The sequence below is a fragment of the Delphinapterus leucas genome, chromosome 15 (assembly GCF_059928025.1).
Source record: "Delphinapterus leucas isolate spDelLeu-1000000601 "Yukka" chromosome 15, BTC_Dleu_Yukka2, whole genome shotgun sequence".
NCBI lineage: Eukaryota > Metazoa > Chordata > Mammalia > Artiodactyla > Monodontidae > Delphinapterus > Delphinapterus leucas.
The window spans coordinates 66,533,399-66,547,338 of NC_143143.1; the positions used below are offsets into that span (position 1 = coordinate 66,533,399).

Consider the following 13,940-nt stretch of genomic DNA (forward strand, 5'->3'; position numbering starts at 1 on the left):
AGATATCAGATTTCCCTTTGAGCAGTATCAGTAGGCTCTCTGTGGACCCTGTGAGGTGGAATGATACGTGTGATAAGTGAGGATTTCCTATGGCTGATGCCAGGGAAGTTGTGATGGGAGATGGCCCTGTACTTTTCACATGGCACTCATCATGGTGACAGTGACATTTCTGATTAATATCAGAACTTTGGTGATTTCAGCAGTGAACCTGGAACCAAAAGTCCTGGGCTCACGTCGGACCCGATTCACACATCCTTTAGGTTAGAGATGGTCTCAGGCACACACAGGCTTTCCAGAATACTAATCAACGATGAAAATTCATCATTAGTTTATTTACATATTTCCATCATTCATTTCAGGCTCTCATCTTTCCTTTGATAATTGATCCATCAGACATCATTGCAGTAAAACCTTGCCGGGAGCTAAGCATTATGTTTGAGATCCAGGAGCCAAGAAATAGTAAGATACAATTTAAATTACTTAATATTTATCAAGTGCTTGCTGGGTGCCATTCACTGTGTCGGGGGCTCCAGGCATTCTGGGGACTTGCTTTGGTGGAGATTTCATTCTAGCTGGGAAGGCAGGCAGGCAGCAAACACATAATTACATACAGTGTGATACACACGGTCTACAATAGAGGTGTGTGCCTGGTGCTATAGGAGCAGAGTGGGTGGGGAATTCACTCTGCTGGGGAGCAGGAGAGGCTTTGCAGAGGAGACGACATTTAGGCTAGGCCTTGGAGAGACGGGAAGCATTGATACAGCATGAACAGAGGCCTGGAGGCATGATCCAGGCAAGCAGTTTGCTGTGGCTAGAGTGAGGATGCTCAGCTTTTGTGTGCTTCGGGCCTAGAACCCCCGATGCAGTTGTCTGGGGTAGGGCCCAGGGTTCTGCATTTTCCACCAAGGCCCCAGATGATTATGGTACAGAGGTGAGAGATGGCAGTCTGAGAAACCCAGGCCTAGTGCTTCCTCTGCAGGGAATGCAGAGGACGATTCTGGAACCATAAGTGGAGGCCAAGCTGTGCAGGGTGTCAAATACCTTGCTAAGGAATTTGGGCCTTTTCTCTTCTCAGCGGAGAGAGCCCATGGGAGGCCTTCAAGCCCAAGAGTGATGGTTTTGGAAGGAGCGTCTTGCCAGCAGCCTGGATGGGGGACTGAAAGCAGAGAGGGCCCGGGGAAGGAGCCCAGGTAGGAAGCTTTTAGAGCTGGCCAGGTCTGCGGGCCCGAGGGCCTGAGCCAAGGCCCACCGAGGAGGTGGGTGGGGCACCTGAGGTAGATTTGAGAGGGCTCTCTGGAAGATGGGACCACGGGACTGAGGTAGATGGGATGAGGGAGGGGGAGGAGGGGGAGGGGCTGGGGGCCTTGAGGGCTGATCGGATGCTTTGGGGGGCAGATTGGGAGGAAGAGCAATGAGTTCCAATTTACAAATGTTGAGTTTTTCCGGACTCAAGGCGCCTCCAGGAGGAAGTGGGTAACAGGCTCTTGGATCCAGTCTGGAGCTCCATCTGGGCTGGGGGTGCGGGGAGCCAGCACAGAGAAGGCAGTGGGGGTGGTGGGAGGAACCGCTAAGCGCCAAGGGGGGTTCCTGGAGAGAAGACACATTTTCAGGGCAGGTGGAGGCAGAATTGGAAAAAGTGGAGGAAAAGAACAAATTAGAAAAGTAGGCTCTTTGTTGTCAATGTATTATCTCCACTGTGCAGATGGAAAAACTAGAACTAAGACAGACACTTAAATGCCTTGTCCTTGGTCCCTGTGCTCATCAGGGTGGGGCTGGGATTTGAATCTAAGCCTCTTTGGCTCCAGCACCTATATATTCTCTTCTCTGCTGCGACCCCAGGAGGCAAATCCCATCTGCAGATATGAGATAAACAGATTCATAGATTGGGGGAGGGGCAGATGCAGCAAAAAACCAACTTGCGAGAGAAAGGCAGTGGAGAGCAGTGTATTAGGGGAGTGTGTTTTTCTTGACCTCTCCCCACAAGAGTATTTTGAAGCAAATCCCAGACTTCATATCACGTAATCCATAAATATTTCGGTCTGTATCTCAACAAGATAAGAGCTCTTTCTTTAACAGCGTCACAATACCATTATCACACTTAAAGAAAAATCTAACGGTAATTCCTATTAAGTGAACTTACTGAGGGCAATTTGACAAGACCTCAGAATGTGCTTATCCTGAGCCAGTATTGTCACAAAGCCACGATAAGGAATTTAAATTTTCCCAAGATAATTACAGTGAGGGCTGAACAGGGGATTGGAAATGCAGGAGATTTGAGAAGCTTTGGGGCCCTGGAAAGGAAATGTTATAAAGGAAAAAAAAAAAAAAGTCTGGAAAGGTTTGCAGAATACAAACGAAAAGAATCTTCTTCCTGACTTCCTTTTCCTCACCCAAGGGCCTGTGGTCTTAAATGTGAAATAGGAACCAGGTCTAAAGTTAAACCAAACGGATAAAAATAACACAACAAGTAGCTGTTAAACGTAAAGAGACAGATTCATTGGGCCGGTTTCCCACCAAGCCTCTCCAGACCGCTCACTTCTTAGATAAGGACTGTCTTGCTGCTGCTGTAAGAGCGTTAGCTTCCTGGGAGGTCATGTATATTGTTTATTACCTGGTGCATTAACTGGACTCTGTCTTTCCACTGAGCTTCGGGAAACCTGGTTTATAGGCCCAGCTCCTCTACGAAGTCGCTCTGTAACCTTGGCCAAGTTACTTCACCTCTCTGAGCTGATGTGCATCATGAGAGCGGTAGACCCCAGGATCTCAAAATTGCCTTTTAAGTTCTTAATTCTGTGATTCAATGAACAACTAATGAAATGGTGCTCATCCCCTGGAGTTTAGAAAGTGTTAACAGGGTTTGGTTCCATGTTACCTCATGTCTGCAAAATGCTTGGCTAACCTAGATGAAGGATGCCATGGAGATACCACGCTTTTATCATACAGGTTCATGCTCCAGAATCACCTGGGGTTGCACTTGGCCGAGCCCCTGGAGGAAATCCAAAAGGCAGCTCCATATGAGCTCTCAGGAAACCAGCGGTGGATGGAGACCAGATAGAAACTGCACAGAGCCATCCACAGATGGAGGTGGTTGCCTGAGACCCAGGAAGCAAATTGTAGAAATAAGTTTAAATGACAGCCCAGTGGGTTTTTTCATGGCAGGTAAAGGGGTTGATGGATGGCAACCAGGGATTTGGGGCTGAGATGGAGCTAAAGGGAAGGGGCCAGTGAGAAGCTGTCAGCTCACATTGCCATATGTTGCTGGGATTCTGGGCCTTGGCCTGGGGAGCTGCATTCAAGCAGAATCTTAAGACCTGGGGTCGGAGGGGAGCCAAAGGAAGATACATGAGAACGTGAGCCGGAAAGGGTAGGGGAGAAACAAAACAGACCTCATCCTGGGCCCGAATAGCAGCCCTTTCCAGAAACCCTGCCCCCGACCCAGCTCCTTGCCATTCTGCTGGGAAGGAGAGGATGTGTAGCGCTCAGCTCCAGCTGCCCTGATTTCTTTCCTTTGGTTCCTCCAGTGTGCTCTGCTCTCTCCCATGAAGACCTTCTGCCGGAGCTGTGTCCTCTGCCTGGAAGGCAACTCTCCTCCTCTGGTCAACTTTCACTTAGACCTCAGTTCAAACCTGCCACCTCCAGGAAGCCCTCCTTGACCTCCCTATCTAAGACAAACCACTCTGTCTTTAGGTCCTTACACCACTACATACTTAAAAAAAAAAAAAGCCCTCTTCACTGTTTATAATTTGTCATGTATTTATGTGAGCCTTTAAAATTTTTTTTGAATATTTATTCACTTACTTATAATGAAATTATGGTCTAAATATTTACAACATATAGGAAAACAGAGGCTACGTTTATACAAAGCCAGCCTGCAAAGTATTCAAAGGTGCAAAAATGACAGTTCAGTATCTCAAACTACTCCTGGTTCAGCAGACCAGCTCCTTCACTTCCACACATCAATATTTGACACAAAAAAGTTCTTTTGGAAAAATCTGTAGTGCTAAGAGAAAGGACAAGTTGCAAATTCAGAATGTGATCCTTTTTTAAATTTCTAATTTTGAAATAATTTCAAGCTTTCAGAAAAATAAGAATGATACAAAGAACTCCCTCCCGTATACTTTTTGGCCCAGATTCAACAATTAACATCTTGTCACATTTGCTGTATCATTTTCTGTGTGTGTGTGTGTGTGTGTGTGTTAAATATAATCATACATGTATAGATAATACATTGATTGTTATTTTTTTCTGAGCTTCTTGAGAATAAGTTGCAGACATCTTGCCCCTTTACCCTTATATACTTAAGCATTATTTCCTAAGTACAAAATCATTCACTTATGTAACCACAGCACAATTAAACCATCTGATTCTCTGAACCGTCTGTTTCCTTTTACTTAAATGTAGGCTCCATGAGGGCAGGGGCCACTCTCGCCCACCACCCATGTGTGCAGCGCCCAGCAGAGTGTCTGGCACAACACTGGTGCTCTAAAAATATTTGTTGAATGTACAAGAAATCCTGAATTTGAAGGGACTTGTCACAAGTATTGCATCCTGCCCCAGCCGTGAACTTTCTCACTTGGGATGCTGTGTGCGTTGGATGGGGTTGGGTGTTTGGATTTGTCTACTTGCCTCCATTTCTGTGGGGAATCAGAATCCCACTGCGGTAAATTATAGTGCCTGAAGATTTGGCTTCTGTCATTTTCAAATCCTCTCCCACCAGCTCTGGCCCTTGCTCAGCCACAGTCTTGACTGACAGACGCCTTTCCTCTGGCCCAGTGGCACCTGTTGGCCATCACGCCCAGTTAACTGGTCCCATGAAAGAGTTCTGGCAAAGACAGCTGGAGTGCTGGCCCATCTTCCCAAGCAATTGCTCGTATGAGGTGCTGGCTTCGGCTTCGGAAACTGCCCTCTAAGCCCTTGGCCCACCAGGTGCTTTGGGCTACCTTACAACCCACGTGGGTCCTCTGTCAGGATGTTGTAACTACTTAGGTAATAGAGGAGCTGATAGAGGGGCTGGATGTGCTTTACCCCTAAATACTTAAGCAGTATGCATTTCAGGGTGAGCGGGAGCTGGAGCCCACAGCTCATGGAATCTTGAGTTGGAGAGGCCTTTAGAGATCATTAGGGTGGTGGTCCCCAAACGTTGGTTTCCATACCTCCTGGGAACTTGTTCGAAATGCCCCAGCCCAGACCTATTGAATCTGAATCTCCGGGGATGAGTGGAGCATTTTAACCGGCCTTCCAGATGATTTGGCTACACGCTCAGGTTTGCAACCCACTGCTCTAGGCTGACCCCACCAGTTTTCAAGGGGGGACCTCAAGCTCCAGGAAGGTCACCTTGACGCCTCCTCTCATGCAGGTACCTTCTCTGCTCACTGCTGCATATCTGCAGCTTGCTGGTGGGTTTTTTGTTTTTTTTTTTAATGTTTTCAGAATCATAAATAAGCTTACCACTGGCTATTACATTACCATGGCAACCTGGCAGCTGGCTAGAAAGAAGCAGGTAGCACAGCTGCCTTGGGGTCTCGGCGGCACTAAAGTAATTGTGGATTTTTTTCTCTGTTGGCCTCTGCCTGGCCTCTTCGTTTTTCTCCTCATTTCCTCCTCCTTTCTTCTCCGTTTGGCCCTTATTCCTCCCTCATCTCATTAGGAGCAACATGTGCTCTAATTGTTTTAGATTTTCCAAGGGCTGCCAAATCTAACCTCTCCTTTGAAACTAACAATAATACCACCAATGGGCCCATGTGAGTCTGGCTATTTGACTGCTTTTTTATCCCCATCAAAATGTTGTATTAAAATGTCCTTGAATTTATGTTTGGATAAGGTACACGCACAGAGTGCAAAATTCTAAAGGTACAAAATGGCACACATTAAGAGTAAGTTGGACTTCCCTGGTGGTCCAGTGGTTAAGACTCCATGCTTCCAATGCAGGGGCCACGGGTTCGATCCCTGGTCAGGGAACTAAGAACCCACATGTGGCGCGACCAAAAAGAAAAAAAAGTAAGTCACCCGACTCCCTGGGGTCTAGGTCTTAGCGATCCTTCTCCAGCATTTAGAGTTGCCTCATGCTTTTTAATAGCTGCATATTCCCGGGTGTAGATGTACCACCACTTCTTTAAGTGGTCCCCTGTTGATGGATATTTGGGTTACTTCCAGTCTTTTGCTATTTTCATCCCCATTTTACAGCTGGGAAAGCTGTGATTCAGAGAGGGAAGTGGTTTCTGGAAACTCCCAATGCAATTGTGGGCCTCTGTAGGCATTGCTTAGCTACAGAATCTAAGAAAAAAGGAAGAGTTGACTGACTCCTGAATTGCAGACAAGAAAGAGCCATCCAGAGACCTGATTTCTTTTCTTGCCCTGCTAATGTCTTAGCTAGTTCAGTTAAATTCTGCTAACATTGACTGATGCCTGGTATGTAATTAAATGATTGTGGAAGTGTTTCACATCTGTCTTCCCTGCTAGATGATAATCTTTGTTAGGGCAAAGATCATGTTTCCTTCCCTACTGCATCTCTAGCAAGTACTATACTCCTGGCAAGCACTGGGTGTACCATAGGTGCTCAATTAATACTTGTTGAATGAATGAATGAATGTGCCAGCATTGTGTGTGGTTAAGACAATGGGCTTAGAGGCCTGGGTTTGAATCCTGACTAATTAGTTGTGTAATCCAAGAGCCATTACTCAGCTTCTCTGTGCCTGAGTTTCCTCAGCTGTGAAATGGGAACACACCCTCAGTGTTGTTAGATCAAGTGAGTGAATGCTGTCAACTCTTCATCACAGAGCTCTGTACATAGTGAGCGCTCAGCCATTTCTCTCAGCTTCTTCCAGGGTCATGTATGGCAGGGAAATTCTGATGGGGGAACCAAAAGATCTTTTAAGATGAGGTAATTTGAGCTGGGCTCCGAGGGAGGAGTAAGATTCCAGTTTATGCGGCTGGGGCCAGATCTCTTTACTGAGTCCATGCAAATATAAAATGGAGATGACGACACCCAGTTTCTGGCTCCCTCTGGGAAGATGGTCCCACCCAAAGTCCCCCAGGAGGAAGACAGCACGCAATTAAAAGGCAGCATCATTATTCAGCTGGAAAACCACCTTCACAGGACAAGTGAACTGAACCCCACCAAATATGATTCGCTTGTGCTGTGTGTAACTGAATATTTAGCGTGGATTTAACCCAGGGAGCCAACTATGCTGTTGGTTTGAGTCAAGTTTAATGAGGCACTTCATAAACGTGGAGGTAATTAGTACCATCCAGATGCTGGTTGCGTGTGAAGCTTTTGCTACTTCCATGGCTGAAGCAGGGAGATGAAGTTCCGGACTCTGGACCCCTCAGGGGGATTTGGAAGTATGAGCTCTGGCCTGGACCTGTGCTTCAGTTGTAATCTCCTCCTATAGATTGAATGTCACCTACTCTGGGAAGCCTTCCATGATTGCCAAAGGCAGAGTCTGATGCTTCTCCCGGGTTCTTATGTCATTCTGCACACACTTCCTTTGTAGAACTCAAAATATCCTACTGTGTTAGTGTCTATGTCTGTCTCTCCCACCAGAGCCCAAGATCTTGTCTCCAGTGTTTCCCTGACATACAGTTGGCACTTAATGGATGTCTGCTGGATAAAGCTTTTCAGATTTCAAAACTGTGGGAACCTTGGGTCTCAAGAACAAGTTATAGCATTTGGATTTTCCTGGGAAGGGCAAACCCTCTGTGGTGTTGACGTGTAATCTACCTTCTGATGGAAATTCTGTTTGATGACCTCTCTAATGAGCCCAGCATTGAAATGTGAACTGCACCTCCTTTGTAGCAGACCTGCTCCTGGAAGATCCTACAGCACAGGAATAGGACCTGGGTACCATGGGTTTATAGACACCCAAGTGTGGAATCCAGCCCTTAGTTCACACCTTGCAGAAAGCAAGAGGACAGGCCTTGAACTATCAAAGTTGGTTATCTGCTAGAAGGCTCCTGGAGGCCCAGAAAAAGAGTCCAGAATGTGGTGAGCCTCCACTGTTGTTTGGGCTCTGCTGGTTCTGAAATGAATGTATTGCTGGCCTTTCTGGCATGTAGAAGATGTCCTCACCATTTGGAGGAAAGCGGCCCCTCGTTTTGGTCCTGCATTCTGGATTCATCAGGATGTACCATGCTCAGCATTTCTGGTTTCTCCCTGGAGCTGAACCTAAGGGCAGAGAAGGAGTTGATGGAACACTGCAGAACTGGGCTCGGGCAAGAACCCCACCCAAGGCCAGGTGTGGCCAAGATCCCTGCTCTGAACAAGGTCCTGGACTCGAAACTCACCACAGTCTCTGGCTGACCCTTGCAGCTGGCATTGCTCCCTGGGGTGGGGGCTTCTGATGGGTCGTGGTTAAGTTCAGCATCTTTGCTCCAGCAGGGACTGAGGAGAGGGTGTGTGCATCCCATCCATCTGCCTCTTCCTACCTCTTGGGATTCCCACAAATGGGGGTTCAGATTTGGGGCAGCCGAAGTGACAAATACCAGCTTTTCCCCTATTCTGTGAATTCCATGTTGTCTTCTAGTACTCTTCAGAAAGGCTCCATCTCCTGGTCCCAGTTAGTCACTCAACAAACATTCATTTGAGCCTACATGTACCAGGCAGTGTGCTAGGTGCTGAGAGGCAGGAGTGAACAAAGGAAATAGAGTTTACATTCTAGAGGGGGAGAAACTGATGATAAATAGGCACATAAGACAATTACAGATTGTGATAATGTTATAAAAGAAACAGGCAGGAAGCTGTGATAAAAAGTAAGGAAGGTCTACTTAGAAAGAGAATTTCTGTAATCTATACCCCAAAACTTAGTGGCTTAAAATACCCATTTATTTAGATCATGATCTTGTGGGTCAGGTATTTGGGAAAGACTGGGCTGGGAGGTTCATCTCTGTTCCATGTGGTATCAGCTGAGGTGGCTGGGGCTGTGGAGTCCACCTCTAAGATGGTTTCTTTTTTGCCCACAACTGTGTAGTGAAAAATTTCAAACATACAAAAAAAGTTGAAAGAATTATACAGCACATGCTATACCTACCACCTAGATTCTACACTTAACATTCTACCATCTTTGCTTTACCACACACCTGTCCATCTTTCCACCTCTCCAAGATGGCTTCTTCACTCCCTGGTCTGGTATCTAATGCTCCTCTGATTCCCTTCCTCCCCACGTGGCTTGGGCTCCTCCCAGCTCAGTGGTCTCAGGCTGGTCGCACTTCTTACATGGTGACTGACTTCCAGGCCAGTTAAGTGCTATGCCTGAAATGGACACAACATCTCTTCCACTGTACGCTATGGGTCCAAGCAGTCATGGGGCAGAAGAGCCCCTGTGGGATGGGCAATACTGCTGGAGCCATTTCTAGAAAAAACAATTAGCTAGAAAGGACGATCACAGAAGCCCTTTCTGAAAAGTAGTATTTGGGCAGAGCCCTGAGGTATGAGAATGAGCCTGTCTTGTAAAGAGCTGGGAGAAGACAGCATTCCAGACAAAGACACCAACAAAGGCAAAGGCTAGGAGGTGAAAAAGCAAGTCTTGCGCCTCTACTTTCCTTTGCCCATATCCAAATCCAGCCCATCATCTGGGACCCACATCGAGCCACCTCCCTCATGAAGCCTTCCCAGATACCTCATTCTCTGCTAACGCTTCCCTTCATCCTAGAGCACTCATGCCTGGAGTGCTCATCTGGCTTGAACAGCTTAGTTGGGTAGTACAGTGGTTATGCGTGCAGTCTCTGTGGGGACTTGGGGAAGTTGCTTAACTTCTCCGGCCCTAGGTTTCTTCATCTGCAGATGGGAATAATACCTGCCTTACAGGTTTGCTGGGGGGAGAATATTGATATAGGTAAAGTGCTGCGCACCTGATGAATATGCAATAGATGGCAGCTATAATTAATCATTTCAAACTGGTTCACCCTGTCGTGTTCATCTAGTTTAGAAAATTTTCTCAGAGCAGACACCATGCCTTTTTCAACTTTTTCTCTTTCATCGTGCAAGCAGTGTGCCTCGCATAGATATTATGGATGGGAACAAGCACGCCACAGAGCGCTCCACCATGCTGTGGTGCTAATGAAGCCATGCAGGGCACAGAGATGAATAAGACTCAGCTGGATCCCTCCAGAAGCTTCCAGAGAGTAAGAAAGTAGCTGTGCTTGCAGCAGCCATGCTGGGGATTTTTCACATTTGGATACAGATAGTAACAGGTTTCAAAGCACCTGTACATCTGTATTAGTTTGCTATGGCTGCCATAACGCAGTACCACAAACTGGGTGGCTTAAATAACAGATAATTATTTTCCCACAGTTCTGGAGGCTAGGAATCAGAAATCAAGGCTGAGGACTGTGGGGAGGAATCTGTTCCATGTCTCTCCCGTAGCTTCCAGTGGTTTGCTGCAATTTTTGGCATTCCCTGGCTTGTAAAAGCATCACCCTGATCTCTGCTTTCATTCTTACATGGCATTCTCCCTTACGTGTGCATAGTGTCCAAATTTCCCTGTTTAATGAAGACACCAGTCATATTGGATTAGGGCCCATCCTAATAACCTCATTTTAATTTGACTACCTCTGCAAAGACCCTGTCTCCATACATGATCACATTCTGAGGTACTGGGGTTAGTTCTCCAACAAATCTTTTTGGGGGGACACAATTCAACATATAAGACATCTCTGTCTCCTATGACCCTCCTCATTCACACCCCACAGTGAGCCCCTCCAGGACAAGTACCAAGTCTTGTCCTAAATATCTGTATCTTTCCTTCCTTTTTTCTTTCTCTCTCTCTTCCTCCCACCCTTTCTTCCTTCCTTGCTTCCTTTCTTTCTTTCTCTCTCTCTTCCTTTCTTTTTTTCTTTCTTTGCTTCCTTCCTTTTCTTTTTTCCTTTCTTTCGTTCTTTCTTTCTTTCTCTCTCTCTCCCTGCCTCCCTTCTTTTCTTGCTTCCTTTCTTTCTTTCTCTGTCTCTCTCTCTTTATTTTTCTTCGTTCCCTTCCTTCCTTCCTTCCTTCCTTCCTTCCTTCCTTCCTTCCTCCCTCCCCCCTCCCTCCCTCCCTTGCTTCCTTCCTTTCTCTCACTCTTTCCTCCCTCCTTCCCTCCTTCCTTTCTTTTTTTTTGACTGTGGCGAGCGCAGCTTGTGGGATCTCAGTTCCCCAACCAGGGATGGAACCTGGGCCCAGGCCTACAGCAGTGAAAGCACCGAGTCCTAACCACTGGACTGACAGGGAAGTTGCCTAAATATCTGTACCTCTCAGGCCTCAGCTTCTCCCCACTGTCTTATGCGCCAAGGCTTTCCAACAGCCTTTCCACCTCCCACCATGCTTATTCCTTTTGTGCCTGGCAAATTCCTATTCATTCTTTGTTTCTAAGTTTAAATGTTACCTCCACAGAGAGGCCTTCCCCGATCACCTTTTCTTGATTGTAACTCCCATGTTATTTATTCTCTCATGGTTTCCTCTTATTTCCTCCCTACACACCTCATGGTTCATAAATATACATTTCTTTGTGATTGATTAATGAGGGTGTCAGATAACCCCTGGTCTGTAAACACAGTGAGGGTAGGGACCCAATTACTCACTATTGCCTTCCTGATTCCACAGTGTATGATCCAGAACAGAAACTCCATAAATGTTCGTTGAATGAATGAACAAATAATACATCTTTGGATCCTCCATATCATCTCACATAGTATGGGATTAGTGGATGTTGAGTGAATTATAATTATTTCTGTCTGTGTCCTCCAGGAGAGAGTGAGCTCCTTGAGGCTAAGATTAGGTCTCATTCTTTTTTTTTTGTTTTTTTGCGGTACGCGGGCCTCTCACTGTTGTGCCTCTCCCGTTGCGGAGCACAGGCTCTGGACGCGCAGGCTCAGTGGCCATGGCTCACGGGCCCAGCCGCTCCGCGGCATGTGGGATCTTCCCGGACCGGGGCACGAACCCATGTTCCCTGCATCAGCAGGCGGACTCTCAACCACTGCGCCACCAGGGAAGCCCTAGGTCTCATTCTTTTTTTAATCTTTAGCATCCAACCCCTCCTCCTTGATCTTCTCTGTACTAGTTATCTATGCTGAAAAAAAATTACCTTGAAACTTAGGAGCTTAAAATAGTAATATTTATTATTTCACAACTTCTATGGGTCAGGAATTCAAGAGTGATTTTGTTGACTGTTTCTGGCTCAAGGTCTCTCATGAGATTATATTCAAGATTTTGGCCAGGGCTGCAGTTACCTGAAGGTTTGACTGAGGCTGGAGGATCCACTCCCAAGATGGCGCACACACATGGCTGGCAAGTTGGAGGTGGTTGTTGGCAAGAGGCTTGGTTATTATTCATGCAAGCCTCTCCCCAGGGCTGCTTGAGTGTCCTCACAACATGGATCCCTGATGAATGATCAAGAGAGAGCAATGAGGAAGAACAATGTTTTTTATGTCTTCATCTTGGAACCCATACTCCATGATTTCCACAATATCCTATTGACTATATCTGTCAGCCCTATTCAATGTGGGAAGGGGCTATACAAAGGCATGGATACCAGGAGTCAAGAATCACTCAGGTTCATAGTGAAGGCTGATTACCAAGTCCTATTAGCTCTCCTTTCTCCCCATTACTTGCCCCACCAATACTCAGTCAGGAACTCTGTACTGCCATCCAAACACTTATCACATTATATGACAATATGTTCAAACTTAAGCTCCACAAAGGCAGAGACTCCATCTGTCTGGTTCAACCACCAGCACAAGCCATAGAGTAGGTACTCGGTGAATGTTTTGAATGAATTTTAATAATTTGCTTCTGTCTGAATTACAAAACTGTGCTTGTTTGTCTCCTCTCTGCATTTCATTGTAGGCTCTTAGCTCAGGGCCTGGCATAGAATTAAGTCTTCTATACAATGTAAATCAAAACTACAATGAGGCATCACCTCACACTGGTCAGAATAGCCATCATCAAAAAGTGTACAAATAATAAATGCTGGAGAGGGTGTGGAGAAAAGGGAACCCTCCTGCACTGTTGGTGGGAATGTAAATTGATACAGCCACTACGGAGAACAGTATGGAGGTTCCTTAAAAACCACAGTTACCATATGATCCAACAATCTCACTCCTGGGCATATGTCCAGAAAAGATGAAAACTCTAATTCAAAAAGGCACATGCACTCCAATGTTCACAACAGCACTGTTTACAATACCAAGACATGAAAGCAGCCTAAATGTCCACTGACAGATGAATGGATAAAGAAGATGTGGTACATATATACCATCTACTCTGCCATAAAAAAGAACAAAATAATGCCATTTGCAGCAGCATGGATGGACCTACAGATTATCATACTAAGTGAAATAAGTCAGAGAAAGACAAATATCATATGATATCACCTCTTTGTTGAATTTAAAAAAGTGATACAAATGAACTTACTTACAAAACAGAAATAGACTCACAGATATAGAAAACAAACTTATGGTTACCAAAGGGGAAGAGGGGAAGGGATAAGTTAGGAATTGGGGATTAACTGATACACACTACTATATATAAAATAAATAAACAACAAGGACCTACTGTATAGCATAGGAAACTATATTCAATATCTTATAACAACCTATAATGGAAAAGAATCTGAAAAAGAATATATATATATGTATATATGTATATGTATATAACAGAATCTCTGCCGTACACCTGAAACTTACACAACATTGTAGATCTACTTCAAAAAAAAAAAAAGGCTTCTATAAATGTGTATAAACATTTGCTGAAATGGGCTGTGATAAAGGGGCTTGAAGAATCGACGGTGTCTGGATCTCACTTCCGTAGTCCTCTCCGTCCAGCTCAAACCCACTGGGTTGGGACAAAGGTCTGACAAAGCCCAGCGGCCCGGATCCACCAACCGTAGCAACGAGGGCGGTCGGAGCTGAGCTCGCTGGTTGCTCAGGAGCGTCACTTCCGGGACCGAGGTCGCAAGGAACCACTTCCGGGG

At 45.8% G+C, this 13,940-nt stretch overlaps 1 long non-coding RNA gene across 1 annotated transcript; it reads right to left on the reverse strand.

The window, feature by feature from the left end:
• Window positions 1–511: 511 nt before the first annotated feature.
• Window positions 512–13,878, reverse strand: LOC111184201 (uncharacterized). The gene is made up of 3 exons (XR_002647218.2): window positions 13,654–13,878; window positions 12,199–12,348; window positions 512–8,164 (listed from the first exon to the last, which is right to left on the reverse strand). It is a non-coding gene; the product is annotated as an uncharacterized LOC111184201 (long non-coding RNA).
• Window positions 13,879–13,940: the final 62 nt, after the last annotated feature.